A 16,803-nucleotide genomic window follows, 5' to 3' on the forward strand; every position below is an offset into this window, starting at 1 on the left:
AGTCAAGTAGAAATTATGATCTTAAACTAATTAAATCATACTCAAAATTTATATAACAAATTTTTTCTATTATTTGATTCTTTGATTTTACATAGATACATGAAGTTTTGCAGGTATGTGTATACATATATATGTGTGTGTATATATGTGTGTGTATATTTGTGTGTGTTTATAAATGTATGTATATATGTATATTATATATTTTTATATAATATATATCTTATATATATTATATATTATATGTTTTTAAGGGGATATGAAATTGTTAAATAAAGGAAATCAATAGAATCAGGAGGTGGGAAGGAAGGATAGCAAGGATGCTATTGGTAGAATAAAGCTCAAGGATACTATTTGTAGAATAAAGTAGATGATATATGCTGTAATGAAATTGTTCATTTTATTACTCAGTACTATGAAACATGAATATATGCCAGTAAAGCATATTCAGTTAAAAAATAGGAAAAGTTTGAAAACATGATGGTAAAATATAATGTTGTCATACTTAGTGAGGTGAGAGACCAACAGTAATTCAGTAAGACATCTCTCACTCCTTTTCTTCATCTTGCCCTCACTCTGTGTCCATTCCAGCCTCATAGTGCTTCATGTCATGATGCTAAACCTCAGTAAGCAGAACATGTCTAGCATCTTACTCTATTACTTTAGTAAATAAAGCCTTAGACTTAGATTCTATTTTACAATACAAGATTTTACTATACTTCAGAAGATATTAATGAAGCTCTTCATTCTACAAGTATTTCCTGTTAGTGAATTTTAATTACTGATTATTAATGATTATTATGTTAAAGCAGTCATTACTTTTTAGAAAAATCAATACTTCTATTGTGTATAGTTGTTGTGGTTTTGTGTATATATGCTTTAGTGTTTATATCATTCCAAATGACTGCATGGACTTAATATTATGTGTTTTATTCAAGCAGAACACCTCCACCTAATGATAAAGAAATCTTGGGATAAATAGAAGATTAAAAATAGCACAATAAAAATATATTTATTTTTTGTCTTATAAAGATTATCATTGTTCTTAGTGAAATTATTTGACTCTTATCCTCAGATAATTACAACGATTATTGCTTTTACATATTTCTGTTATTTCTCTATTGCTTATTAATAAATCTCAAAGAATCTTATAATCTTAATATTAGATAGTACTCATTCATTTCATAGTATTTTTGTTACATGCTTAATTCTGTACCTTAAGTATACAACATTAAGGCTAACTGAAGAACTAGCATAAACATAATTAGATGTGGAAACCTGCCTGCGGTTACACTTGGGTCAGTCAGTCTCTTCAGACCAGAGATTAGACAGGACCTGCGAAGTCAAAGGGAGAACAAAAGAGACACAGAGGCCAAGTAGAGTTCTATCAAGGCATCAATTTACTTGGGGGTGTTTTGAGCTTTTATAGGCAGGCACAAAATGAAACCGAAAATCTCTAGGCACAAAGTATATCTATAACGTAAACACAGTTCTCTGATGTGGAGATGTCAAGGTCTCTGCAGATTCAGTTCTCAGTCAGTCTAGTTTGTTTACATTCAGCACTGTCCTCAGGCAGTGGGTGTGTCAGCAACCAGGTGTAGCTTCTTCCGAAATCCTCCAAGGCAAAGCTCAGTGTAGTGGGCCATTGTTTTAGGTCCAGCAGGTGTGAGCTGACAGTCTCAGGCTGTCAGCTCTGTCAGCTCTGATGCTGCTAGCTGACTGAGGCAGGAGGGAGGGAGCCAACAACTAGAAATGTAAGAAACTAAGAAAAGTTATCGGAATCTTAAATAGCAAAAATGTAACCTGGCTATTTAAGTCAAACCCAAGAAATTTCATAGATATGTACTTAAAAGAAATATTTGACTTTCCTATTGGTTGAATTAATTTTAGTAATTTAGAAAGACTACCTTAGCTATGGTCATAATTCATTCCACCAATAACCTATTTATAGAAGGATATACTCTAAATGATTCCACACTCAGAGCAATATATTGAAGGTTCTAATCTAAGACACATATATAACAAAAAGATCAAAACTTCTGAATGACTGAAAATTATAAAAATTATTTTTGTTGTTATTTTCCTTATGGATTATAGGAAAACGAGTAAAATATCTTAGTTTACTGTATCTACAATACATTATTCTATGAAATTTTACGCAGTGAAAACTATTATAATCGTGTCCAACTTTTAAAATAAAATACTCTGCAAAAGAATCTTGTGAAATACCGGGCAGTGGTGGCATGTGCCTTTAATCCTAGCACTTGGGAAGCAGAGGCAGGTGGATTTCTGAGTTCAAGGCCAGCCTGGTCTACAGAGTGAGTTCCAGGACAGCCAGGGCTACACAGAGAAACCCTGTTTCACAAAACCAAGAGAAAAAAAGAAAGAAAGAAAGAAAGAAAGAAAGAAAGAAAGAAAGAAAGAAAGGAAGAAAGGAAGGAAGGAAGAAAGAAAGGAAGGAAGAAAGGAAGAAAGAAAGAAAGAATCTTGTGAAACTAGGTTTCAAATTTACTGTATACTGAAGCATATAAATGTATATTACAATTCCTTTTAACTATGTGGGCCACAGGAATATAAGAAAAATGATCCAGAAATATTAATATGTAAATATTATAATCTATATGTCCTAATATATAGATAGTAAATTATCCTATACCTATTATATATATGTATGTATATATATATGCATATATACATAAAATAAAAATAATTGAATGAAAGTCAATTATTATTTAATGTTTAAATTGCTCTTCTATTGTATGGCAACTTTTATAATGAGTATTTAGTTGGGAACTTGCTTACAGCTTTATGCGATGAATTCACAAACATCATTATGGGGAGTAATTTGGGAAATGGGCAGGCATGCTGCTGGATCAGTAGCTTACATATCATCTAAAAGTTGGAGGTAGAGAAATAGAAAGAGACCGGGCCTGGTTTGTATGTTCAAAACATCAATTCCCACTTTCAGGACACATTTGCTTCTAAAAAGCCACATCTTTAATATTTTGAAATAAGCTTTTACTCCTATAAATTCATGTTTTTCAGCAACTACTCTTATATTTAAAAGGTTTTGATCAATTTAATTATTAGTGTTTATCTTGGCTCCCAAATATATGGGAACTTGGGTGTCCAAAGGTAGTAGAAATTTATAATGACTAGAATATGGCAACAGTATACTTATGTCAATAAAGAATTTCAAAGTCTCCTATAACAGTTGAGAAAATTGCACAAGATTGATTAGATCTTTGAGTGAGGTAAGATGAGGACTCAGACAAGTGAATAAATGAAGATCTCAAAACATTTTCCCAGGATAATAAAGCAAAAAGGATGGCATAAAATCCATTAAGCAAAGTTAAAAACGACCTTAATTCCCATGACTAATGTTAACATCCTAACATAGTGAATATGGATAGCTAGTAATTTCATTCAATTTTCTTATTTAAAATTAAATTTAGGGAAATTTATGTATAGTTAACTCTTTCTGAATAAATCAAGCAATTATATTATCCTTACATAAGAATTTTGCATAAAAATTAATATATGATTTCTAGTCTTGGATGTGTAGAAAAATGCATAATGGTTTAATCTCAACTGTCTAATATTATTTGAAAACTTTGAAGTGAAAGATTTAAAATGATTCCTGATGAATGACAGTAGTAACTGCATGGATTCTGAGGAATCTGTGAATTATTAAAAGTTGTGAGTTATTAGTAGAAGTTGTAATTTTTAAATAATAGTTTGAAATTTTTTGAGAAGCTTTTGTCTGCTTCGCTTCTAATTTGTTTTTAAATCAACAATCTGGGGTATCCAAGAAAATAATTTGAATAATAGTTAAAATATTTTAGACGCAACATGGAAACCAAAACCTTATGTGACAGCATGAATTCGCCCTGCATTGGGGTGGCAGAGACAGGAGGATTCTAACACCTAACAGGTCACCTAATTCACTTGACAAGTCATCATTGAGTATAGTAATAAGTCCATTTTCAAAAACAAAGTTCAAAAATCAGGGGAGGCATTACTTTTTGACATCTGTCCTTCCCATGCATAGTCACGTACATGAGAATGTGTCCTTCACACACATGATCACATGAACAAATTGACAAAGATACTTTAAAAGCAAATAACAACAATAAAAATATTATTCATCAACCTGACTCTACCTTCCACACAAAAGTAGTCCATATACAGAAAACTGATAAAACTAAATTATAAATACTGAAGCAAAGAACCAAATATATTTCCTTCTGAATATGTGTATGATACGTATAGATATATGTCTCTCAATAAGAACTTCTGAAGATACTTGTATTTTAATTCATGATATTATTAATATAACAAATTTCCTATTCATTTGAAATATATTTCCTGAGCCCTTACTTTTTAAATGATAAATGTTGTTCATGTCTAACAATGAATAGTAAGTAAATAAATAAAGTAATATGAGGTAAAACTAAATTATCACTTGTAACCAACATGACATGGAGCTATGAGAGATGCAGAGAAACCACTAATTATCCTATCACTGATAGCCACAGAAGGGATGGGGTCTACATCCATTCTGATAGATCTGATAGAAGAGATGGTGTCAGATACTCACAGAAAAAGTGGGGAAAATGACAGAGGAGAAAATAAATATTAAGGTGTTGAGGAAAATGTACCTCATAAGTAAAGCATAGATAAGATTTCTTGAGTAGCACCCCAGTACTTAGAGCTGTCACCTCTAAAGTTAAAATGATCTGACACTGTAGTTAATTAAAGATTTAAAAAACAAAAACAAAAAACCAGCTTGGAGTGTTTTCAGAACCAGGGAGAAATTGGATGATGATATGAATTCAAGTTATTTAATCAGAGACAACCATAAGGTTCTGGAGAACAGAACAACTCTGAATTAAAGAGAGCACCTCCAGAGATCCAGCTGTGTTTCTTCTCTCCTTACCACATGTCTCTTTTCCCCTTTACCCCAGTACCACCTCCTTTTCCCTTCCTCTCTTCTGTTTTACCTTCTGCTTCTGCTTCTCTTTATTTCATTCTTTACCACATGAAATTCCAAGGGCATTACACTTTTGTTCTATCAGAACTGTTTAGTCAAGGTAACTGAGAAAGCTATTGCAGAACAGCTTCAGTATGATTCAACATACTATGTGTGTGCAAATTCTTCAGGATCTTCTGACAGTGAGTTTTTAGGTTTAAACCATTGTAACCCTCCTGGTTTGAGACCTGCCTCTGATAGCCACACCTCTCTGCCCATCTCCTGCTATTCGACACGCCTCCAACCGGGTTCTAGTTACATTCGAAAGCTCCACCCCCACAGAGTAACAAGGAAGTCACTGATTGGACTATCACATGGACGTATTTTGGGGGGAGTGGTTTATGCTCCAGGTATTTTAGCTGTTGGGGGAACAAAGGGAGGCATTAAATTCAAGATGGCTGAACAGTAAACTCTGCTGTATAATTTTTACCCTTCCACACATGGGTAGGTATTTCGGTGGCCATATCTCCTTCTATCTTTTCCTATCTATTTCTAACTCCTATTTCCAGAAGAATCCTTTCTTTAACATTGGCGCAGGCGGCCAACAAACCATCATGAATATAACAGAAATCTGATATTATTCAGTACTTTAAAACAAAACATTTATACTAATGAACATACATACATATACATACAGAGGGAGAGAGAGAGAGAAAGATAGAGAGAGAGAGAGAACCAGAGATACTTTTTCCATTTCATTCTGCATTTGGTAGAACTTATCATATATTCAAGTAAGTTGAAGAAGGAGAATAAACAACTTTCTTTGGCCTCATTACTTTTGTTTTCTTCCTTCAAATTTTATTGTGAAAGTTCTTGATAGTCACATGATGGTTTGGGAGACCATGCCTTTTAGGGAGTGGTTAGATTTTAGTACTAAAAACCAAAACCAAAACAAACAAACATAAAAAACAAAAACAAAATTAAAAAAAAAAACCCTTAAATCCTACTTTTCCTCTTCTATCACCTGAGGGTAAGGGGCTCTTGAGAGGCAAAACCTTATGAATAAATTCAGACACCAAACTGAGTCTTGAAAATCAAAACTCCCCAAACAAAAAGAAACTAAATTTCTGTTCTATTTTACAGTATCTAGTATGTAGTAATTTACTATAATACTTCAAATGGACTGAGAAAATATTTTTGAAGGTGACCATACATTTCAAAAGTATGGTCAAAAGGTGACAGAATTCTAAACCATGCTTGTTACTGGCAATGGTAGACAACATTTGTTTACCATCTTCTTTTAGAGTAACAGTAAAAATTATTTATATACCATAATTGGAATTTCAATCTGTAAACATTTTCAGAGTAATAGTATATCTTTTGAACTGTATGCAAAAGTGCCTGAATAAACGTCTACCTCTTAAAAAACATGTATAGTACACATGTTTAGTTTAGAAATGTGCTGGGTAAAACAACTAGACAGACAGTTTCAATATTTTTTTCAGTTTCAATATTTTTTTTTTTTTTTTTTTTTTTTTTTTTTTTTGGTTTTTCAAGACAGGGTTCCTCTGTGTAGCCCTGGCTGTCCTGGAACTCACTCTGTAGACCAGGCTGGCCTCGAACTCAGAAATCCGCCTGCCTCTGCTTCCCAAGTGCTGGGATTAAAGGCGTGCGCCACCACTGCCCGGCATCAGTTTCAATATTTTTATCTCACATTTTATATGAAAATTAAATAATACATTGCTGTCAATTAATTAAGTTATGGTAAGCAATTTGTCAGTAATAAATTTGCATAATATATCCAAATGAGAACTATTTACTTTTATAGCACAATTAATTTCATAATGAAATACTTGAAATTAATAATGAAATATTGTGTTTTATTTATTATCTAGACTTAAAAGTAAAAATTTCACTGAATTGTCCAGACCATATTAATAATAAAGTATACTGTACTTATTTTCAAATCATCTAGGTTATATAATATATTAATAACTAATATGTGTCAAACTCTAATGTAAAAAAATAACAAATTGATTCTCACCAACTTTGGGTGTTGAAGATTCAGTTTGTCTGGACATTTTACTGAAGAAATGTCTGTACAGTATGTGTGCATAGAGAAAACTGAGAACACAGACGCCCATCTCTCCAGAACATTTTTCTCCAAAATGACATCATTTTGTTGCATGACGATTCTTTCGAAGTGTGCATATCCATTCATTCTCTAAATCTGTGAACAGGAATACTGTTTGGAAGTGCTTCTATGCTCAGAAGTCATCAAGATATGTTTTCTGTCACTTATTTTAAATACAAAGCAAATAATGATTGTATATTGTTTGAAAGTGATACTAGAGTATGTAAACTACAGTGCTCATTGCAAACAACCCAAAGTACTTTTAAATTGTTTTTAGAGGAAGTATTTAACAAAGCTTTATGGAGTCACCCGTAGCTTGAGGTATGTTTGAAGATTGTGCTTTGTAGATAGTAAATTGGGATCATTTAAAAAATGCACCAAAGTCAGGAAGTGGTGGCGCAGGCCTTTAATCCCAGCACTTGGGAGGCAGAGGCAGGTGGATTTCTGAGTTAGATAACTGCCTGGTCTACAGCGTGAGTTCCAGGACAGCCACAACTATACAAAGAAATCTTGTCTCGAAAATAAATAAATAAATAAAAAGAAAAAAGAAAACAAAAACACCAAAATATAGTTCCCAGAGAAACATACTGATGCCAGAGAGTTCCAGAGGAGACACCACAGCTCATCATGCATAAGGTGGCTTCAGGCCCTGTTGTTGAATTCATTGCCAATCTAACCCTGACTATAAAGCACTCCTGCTACTACACAAGTTCCAGTAGTGAATTCTGCATGTTTACTCATCTATGTGTCTGGAATCTAGACAGGAGGTTTATGCATGGATTATTTTTTGGCACCTCACTCAAATACACGTCTTGGCAAAAGAATGAGTTTCTATATTTCTCTTAGGATAACTCCCAAATACACAGAAAGTACTACATCATGACACATGTCCCAAAAGTATGGCAAATGCCAATTACATTGAGACAATGCTGTTGGTGCATTTAATTTACTCCTTTGAAGTTAAGCTTTAGTGGAATAAAATAAATAATAAAAATAAAAAATAAAAAGAAAGAAAGAAAAGAAGGAAGAAAGAAATAAATTCAGCAATTATCCTTGTGCTCTCTGAATTAGAAAGGGAAAAAGGAGTTCAGGGTCCCACATATACAGCAGGTGGGAAGCACATATTTCAATGCAAAAAACTGTGGTGTGTGTGTGTGTGTCAGTGTGCATGTTTGCGTGTGTGTGTATGTGTGTATGTTAGTATGTGGTGTTTGTGTGTGTGTGTGTGTGTGTGTGTGTGTGTGTGTTAGTACATGGTGTTTGTGTGTGTGTATGTTAGTATGTGGTATGTGTTTGTGTTTGTATGTGGTGGTGTTTGTGTGTGTGTTAGTATGTGGTGTGTGTGTGTGTGTGTGTGTGTGTGTGTATGTGTGCTTGCCCACATGTGTGCACACACATGTACTCTGCAGGATACATTTATTCCTCAGTATGTAGCAGTCTAACTATAACTCCTTGATTAATCAGTTTTATTAAAGATAAGATTTCTATAATACTTTAAATATAAAAAAATCAAAGTGTACAGTTCTTTTTCTAAATTTCCTCCATTTAGTGTCCATTCAGCTTAGGCATACTAAGGTCTAAAATAATAGTACAAGGCCAAGCACACAGAAAAGGCTCAAGAAGATAAGATGAGCTATGAAAAATAGAAACCGAAAGCTTGTCTAGCTTCAGCTTGTCTCTGTTTCTTTGACTCTGTAAACTATAACTAGCTTCTCTGGATATGGACAACTGACAAATTCACAAACATGCTGAAGTTTATGATAATATGTATGTGCATATATTAATTTAAACATTAACTGGTAGAAAAAAGCATGAAATCTGTACATATTTTTAATGAACCTTTAGATGCTTTGATATATGTAATATTGTATAACATTTTTTGAGACAGGGTGAACTTATCCATCACTTCAAACTTCTGAAAACACTCAAAATCCCATCTTTGAGCTTCCAAAACATAGTGTGCTGTAATTATGGGTTTATATTTTTAGGGAGTAATTTAGCTGGTATGAACAAGACCTCAGATGTTTTTAGTGATGTATTTATATGTAACAATTATCTTTCTACTTTATTTGCTGCTTCGTTGGATATAAAGTTATGTTACTATTCAATATAATGAATTCACTTGCTGAAGTTTCAGCTGAAAGCACAATGTTATTTAAAAATTCATGATTTATTAAAATGTCATTGTAAAAATGACAAGTATATTTATTCCAATCAAAGTCAAAGTAGATCCACCTTCTTAGTCAAAAAGTCCATGTCAACATGACATGCTTCACAGTGTGTGAGTTAAGATAAAAACTCCAGAAAATAATCGGTGCCAGATGTGTATCAATGCTTAATTATCCTTCAAGACTATTTTATTTTAACTGCCAAGATGTTTTTCTTTGGGGGTTTGATTCAAGTTCTAAGACTGTTTGTGTTATGGATCATCATGAAAATACTTTACATTCTCAGTATCCCCACCTGACAGAGAAGCATCTGCCTACACTAGCAGATACAGCTGCCTAACCATGTACTTAATGAAGTTCCCTCCCTAGTCATCAAATTCTAGCTTAGGTACCACACGTAAGTAAGAAACTCAGGGGTTGATTGTAGGTTATGTGGTCACCTTAGTAATCTGTGTTCTACTGGTATAAATTCCTACTATAGTTCTTAATATAGACAGCTTTAGATATTAGAGCCATAAAAGAAATGTGATCTTTTTTTCTATCATGGATATCTATTGAGTCCATTCAATATTGGTTGTATGTGCATGTGACCATTTTGTATTTTACAGTTTATCATAGAGTATGTCCAAAAAAGAAAAAGAAAGAAAAAGCAAAATAGATTATCCCCCTTAGCAGATGTTGGTTGTCTGTAGCTCTTCATCTATGATTGGCCATTGTAAGATTACATTTCTTAAAGAAAATATGTTTGATAGCTGAGCTTGACAAAGTTATATTAATTCTTAAGAAGAAATGCATAGGAGATTTAATGAAAAATTAAAGAAAAGGAAGATAACCCCTATCCAGCATTAGAAATTTCTAAATATTCTTGGTGTTCCAAATCTTATGCATATTATTATTCACTGAGCATGTTCCTTAGTGTTATTAGCTTCTCTGATACAGTTCATATGTGTACAAGATATTCTATAATATTTATACAAATACTCTAATTTCTGAGTACTCTCCCTTCTATACTTAATATCAATCTCTCTGTGGGACTGTGCTATTTACTAACATTTCATCTTTTAGCATGCTATTGATAAACACATCATCAACTGGCTGACTTTATGGTTACACCAAAGTCAACAGGTTTTTATCAAGTATAATGCCTCAAGTTTTTTTTTATTACTAGATGGATACATTGTAATCAAGTTCTATTTTAATTTAAACTATAATTTATTTATGAAAAGGGATCTGAATCAAATGTTAACTTATTTTTTGATTGTTTATTTTGCAAAGAAAAAAAAAGTATCATTTTCCCTGAAGCTCAGTATTGTTAAATATACCCAAGGAGGAGAAACAGCCAAGCCAAGATGTTTTGAAGAAATATACAACATTTCAATGGAAAGCTGAGTGCTAAAATGTAAAACTCAATGATATGATTATTTAAATAGATTTCATGGGTAATGTTCTTCCAATAAAACTAGTTTCATATTTAAGTAATAGAAAATTACAATAACTTTCTCAATGTTGAGTAAAAAGTTTATTGCTCTTTCCATCCTTACTTAAGAAATTAAAGCTATTGAATGTTTTCAAGCTGTAACTTAAAGTAAAATATTAATGAATATTAACTTTATTAAGTCCATGGGTAATATAGAAATTCCTCACAAACCTTTGCTGATGCATAATATGAGACACTGGTGAGGGAGTCCCTGTAGGGAGCATCATAGTGTGTAACAGTGGGGACTTTTATGCTCTCACCTCGGTATAGCCTCCTGAAATGATTTACTTACGATGAAATACATTATCAGTGGGAAGAATGAAAATGTGCAGATGGAGTACAAGCTGCTTTAGGAGCAATATTACCCAAATAACTCAGTAAGGTGACTGAAACTAAGACCACATACACTCTAATGTCTCTGAGAGTTTGAAATGAATACCAACTAAGCTCAATCCCACTTCATATTCTGATGCTATAATTTTTTTTTAATTTTCATGACATGATTATGTGTAGTAACAAGATACTTCCCTACTGTAGGAAACAGTTGTCAAAAGATGAATATAGTTGATTGTAATAACAGAAGGGTGCTTCTGGATCTTGGAGGCAACAGAAAATCAGTATTTGTAACTATAGAAATGCAAGAAATCATCCATCCTTGCATTTGCATTGGTTATCAACCCAAATGGAGGAAACAAAGCTATGTACATAAAATCTTATTATTCCAACCAAATTAATTAAATATCATATAGCGCAATGCATGAGGAAAAAAATGCATTTATTGGGAGAATAAGATAAGTCAGTGTGTAAAGGTACTCAATGCCTAAATTAAGACACAAATTCATCCCTGAAGCTCATATAGTAGAAGTAAAGAACCTAATCTAATCAGCTGTCTCTCATATCCACATACATGATATCACTCATACACACACACACACACACACATACACACACACACACACAGAGAAAATATAAAAAATGAATACATAAAAATAGCATTTTTTTTTTATTTGAGGGTAAAGCACTTCTGCTTCATCAAAATTATAGGCTCCATAGGACAGATCAGCCAAAGCTAAGGACATACTGAGAAGAATAAGTGTGGTTTGCATATTAGTATAACTGTCTTGGATATATAAAAATTCCTGATTCTAAAAGTTATGAATATTCTTGATTATACTCAAACAATCTCAAACAAAATCGTATTTTACTGCCTTAGTCCTACCTACCTTCCTTCCTTTTTTTCAGTGTTCATTCCTTCCTTCCCTCCTTCATTCCATCCATTAATTTTCCTTTTCTTTCTTCTTTCTTTCATCTCTTTTCTTTCTGCTTTCTTCTGCTAATTTACTTATTTATTTATTTATTTATTTATTTATTTATTTATTTATTTTCTAAAACAAGATAATGTTCTCACCCTACAGCCCTGTCACTCATAGATATCACTACAGATGAGGGTAGTCTCCAATTTTTTGGAATCTTCCTTTCCCTCCTGAGTGTCAGGATCTTAGATATATATATGATATTGTCTAATTTTATATAAAACAATGCTTATTAAAATAAGGTTTCATATTTAAGAATTATCTTTTATTTTGTCTGTCATTAAAACATGTAGTGTTATCCTGGGAAACTGTACTCTGGAACATCACCAAAAGATAACTAAGCATTGCATATATCAGCAGTATTCAAGAAACACAGCATAATTGGAATCATTATCTTCAGCACATGAGCTTACAGATGTTATACTTGGGATATGAGATTGAAGGTTACTGTTGACTATTTTTTTTCTATTTTTTTATTGAACATTTTCTTTATTTACATTTCAAATTTTATCCCCTTCCTCAATTCCCCTCTGAAAACATCCTATCTCATTCCCCCTCCCCCTGCTCACTAACCCATTCACTCCTGCTTCCCTGTTTTGGCATTACTGTAAACTGAGGCATATGGCCTTCACAAGACCAAGGGCCTCTCCTCTCACTGATGTCCCACAAGGCCATCCTCTGTTATGTATGAAGCTGAAGCCTTGAGTCCCTGCTTGTATATTCTTTGGTTGGTGGTTTTGTCCCTGAGAGGTCAGAGGGTACTGGTTGTTTCATATTGTTGTTCCTCTTATGGAGTTGCAAACCCCTTCAGCACTTGGGTCCTTTCTTTAGCTCCTCCATTGGAGACTCTGTGTTCAGTCCATTGGATGGCTGTGAGCATCTACTTCTGTATTTGTCAGGAACTGCCAGAGCCTCTTAGAAGACAGCTATATCAGGCTCCTGTCAGCAAGCACTTATTGGCATCCACAATAGTGTCTGGGTTTGGTGATTGTATATGGGATGGATTCCCTGGTGGGTCAGTCTCTGGACAGCCTTTCCTTCAGTCTCTTTTCCACACGGAGTCTCTGTATTGCTTCCAATGGGTGTTATGATTCCCCCTTCTTTAATAAGGACCGAAGTATCCACACTGTGGTCTTCCCTCTTCTTGAGCTTCAAGTCATCTGTGAATTGTATCTTGGGTATTTCAAGCATCTAGGCTATTATCCAATTATCAGTGAATTCATACCATGTGTCTTATTTTGTGATTGTGTTACCATACTCAGGATATTTTCTAGTTCCATCCATTTGCATAAGAATTTGATGAAGTCATTGTTTTTAATAGCTGAGTAGTACTCCATTGTGTAAATGTACCACATGTTTTTGTATCCATTCTTCTGTTGATGGACATCTGGGTTTTTCCAGCTTCTGGCTATTACAAATAAGGCTGCTATGAACATAGTGGAGCATGTGTCCTTGTTATATGTTGGAACATCTTTTGGGTACATGCCCAGGGGAGGTATAGCTGGGTCCGCAGGTAGTACTATGCCCAAGAACATAGTACTTCTGAAGAACAGCCAAACTGAATTCCAGAGGGTTGCAATCTCAGGGTTGTTTTGATTTGCATTTCCCTGATGATTAAGGATGTTGAACATTTCTTTAGGTGCTTTTTGGCCATTTGATATTCTTCAGCTGAAATTCTTTGTTTAGATCTGTGTCCCACTTTTAATAGGGTTATTTATTCTCTGGAGTGTAACTTCTTGAGTTCTTTGTGTATATTGGATATTAGACTGATATCAGATGTAGAGTTGGTAAAGATCTTTGTTTTGGCCTATTGACAGTGTCCTTTGCCTTACAGAAGCTTTGCAATTTTTACAGGTCCCTTTTGTTAATTCTTGATCTTAGAGCATAAGCTCTTGGTGTTCTGTTCAGGAAATTTTCCCCTGTGCTCAAGTGCTCAAGGCTCTTCCCCACTTTCTTTTCTATTAGTTTCAGTGTATTTGGTTTTATGTGGAGGTCTTTGGTCCTTTTGGACTTGAGCTTTATACAAGGAGATAAGAATGGAACAATTTTTTTTGTTTGTTTATTTTTTAATTTTTTTCGTTATTCGAGACAAGGTTCCTCTGTATAGCCCTGGCTGTCCTGGAGCTCACTCTGTAGACCAGGCTGGCCTCGAACTCAAATCCACCTCTCTCTGCCTCCCAAGTGCTGGGATTAAAGGCGTGTGCCACCACGCCTGGCCAACACAATTTGTTTGAAATGCTGTCTTTTTTCCACTGGATCGTTTTAGCTCTTTTGTCAAAGATCAATTGACCATAGGTTTGTGGGCTCATTTCTGGGTCTTCAATTCTATTCCACTGTTCTACTGCCTATAACTGTACCAATACCCTACAGTTTTTATCATTATTGCTCTGTAATACAGCTTGAGATCAGGGATGGTGATCCCCCAGAAGTTCTTTTATTGTTAAGAATAGTTTTTGCTATCCTGTTTTTATTGTTTATTTCAGATGAATTTTGAAATTGCTCTTTCTAGCTCTATGGAAAGAAATAGAAGCAGTCATTAATAGTCTCCCAACCAATAAAAGCCTAGGACCAGATGGGTTTAATGCAGACTTTTATCAGACCTTCAAAGAAGAACTAATACCAATACTCTTCAAACTATTCCACAAAATAGAAACAGAAGGAACACTACCCAATTCATTCCCTTGAAACCATAATTACTCTGATACATAAACCACACAAAGAACCTACAAAGAAAGAGAACGTCAGACCAATTTCCTTTATGAATATCAGTGCAAAGATACTCAATAAAATTCTTGCAAACTGGATTCAAGAACACATAAAAACGACCATCCTTCATGATCAAGTCAGCTTCATCTCAGGGATGCAGGAGTGGTTCAATATATAAAAATCTATCAATGTAATTCACTACATTAACAAAATCAAAGAAAAAAACCACATGATAATTTCATTAGATACTGAGAAAGCATTTGACAAAATCCAACACCCCTTCATGATAAAAGTCTTGGAAAGATCAGGAGTTCAAGGTCCATACCTAAACATACTAAAAGAAATATACAGCAAACCAATAGCCAGTATCAAAGTAAGTGAAGATAAATGTGAAGCAATCCAACTAAATTCAAGGAATAGAGAGGGCTGCCCACTCTCCCTACCTGTTCAATATTGTACGTGAAATCCTAGCCAGAGCAATTAGACAACAAAAGGAGATCAAAGATATACAAAATGGAAACAAAGAAGTCAAAATATCTCTCTTTGCAGATGATATAATAGCATACTTAAGGGACCCAATAAATTCTACCAGAGAACACTTAAACCTGATGAACCACTTCAGCAAAATGGCTGGATGTAAAATTAATTCAAACAAATCAGTAGCCTTCCTCTACTCAAAGGAGAAAGAAATGAGGGAAACAAAACTTTTCACAGTAGTCACAAATAATATAAAATATCTTGGTGTGACTCTAAGTAAGCAAGTGAAAGATCTGTATAACAAGAACTTCAAGTCTCTGAAGAAAGAAATCGAAGAAGGTCTCAGAAGATGTAAAGATCTCCTATGCTCGTGGATTGGTAGGATTAATATAGTGAAAATGCCCATCTTGCTGAAAGCAACCTACAGATTGAACGCAATCCCCATCAATATTCTGCTGACTTTAAATAGTAAGCATTTTAATGATACGAATTTGTAAGTCCCCACCTTTGAAAATTCAGCAATGAAGAAATTCAAGTAACATAATAATGCTAATTACCCTTTTCAGAATGGAAAAATTCTTAACAATTTAATTGTTGAAGATACAAATTCAAATTTATATATCATGTTGAGATGGTCATCTGCTATTACATTTTCTAAGTAAAAATAGGATTTGAATGGATTTTGTGATACCTATTTTTTTTTTTGTTAATTTTTGTTCAGCTTGACATAAACTAGTGTCATCTGATAAGAGGAGCCTCTACCGAAAAAGATTCTTCCATTAGATTGCCTCTATGTCACGACTGTGGGGGGATTTTCTTAGTTAGTGGATGAAGTGAAAGAACCAGTCCATGTGTGAACTACCACGGTTGGTCTAAGGTTGTGAAGAAAGCAGGCTTAACACCCTAAGTGGAGCAAAAGCAGAGTTACTCTATGCCCTTTGCTTTCAGGTTTATGGCTTGAGATCCTGTCACATCTTTTCATGATGAACTGTGAGCGGTAAAATGAAATAAATCCTCTCATCCCCAAAATGGTTTTGGTTCTGGTGTTTATTACTATAATATAAATCAAATTAGGACACTTGTTTTGTGTATAATTATGTAACTAAAAAAAAAGATAGTTTACTAGAAAAAGTCAACATCCTGAATGTGAAAAAGACTTTCACTGTTATAAAATTTCAAATAAATGCTGTTTATATTCCATACTATTCTATGTATGTTTATTTAACAATGGCACTGAATGAATAAGATGATAATACATTATATATAAACATAAACGACATAATATGCACATTATTTTAAACAAAATTATATTAATGGAAAGATATAATGATCTAAAACTACTTACAAGGTTTTGGTTAAAATATATATCATGTCTTTAAAAGAGGCTGGAGGAGAGTGGATGAGATAGGGGGTTTCTGAAGGAGACACCTGGAAAAGGGAAAACATTTGAATTATAAATAAAGAAAATATCAAAAAAAGATAAGAAAATAATGCATGTTTCTAATTTTTATCTCAAGATTAGCAAAATCATATATATTGTAAAACATTTTGTAAAATAT

The 16,803-nt window shown here is 33.6% G+C and overlaps 1 long non-coding RNA gene across 2 annotated transcripts in view; it reads right to left on the reverse strand.

Annotated features, from left to right (window-relative positions):
* Positions 1-1,374: 1,374 nt before the first annotated feature.
* LOC116086454 overlaps positions 1,375-16,803 on the reverse strand; it is a 58,921-nt gene continuing 43,492 nt past the window's right edge. The window contains exons 3-5 of one of the 2 annotated variants that reach the window (XR_004116937.1): positions 16,590-16,672; positions 7,014-7,199; positions 1,375-1,743 (exon numbers count right to left, since the gene is read on the reverse strand). This is a non-coding gene — a long non-coding RNA (uncharacterized LOC116086454). Of the gene's footprint in view, positions 1,760-7,013; positions 7,200-16,589; positions 16,673-16,803 lie in introns of both variants that reach the window. The other variant, XR_004116938.1, reaches the window with a different exon arrangement.

Source organism: Mastomys coucha, unplaced genomic scaffold (assembly GCF_008632895.1).
Source record: "Mastomys coucha isolate ucsf_1 unplaced genomic scaffold, UCSF_Mcou_1 pScaffold12, whole genome shotgun sequence".
In the NCBI taxonomy this organism is placed as follows: domain Eukaryota; kingdom Metazoa; phylum Chordata; class Mammalia; order Rodentia; family Muridae; genus Mastomys; species Mastomys coucha.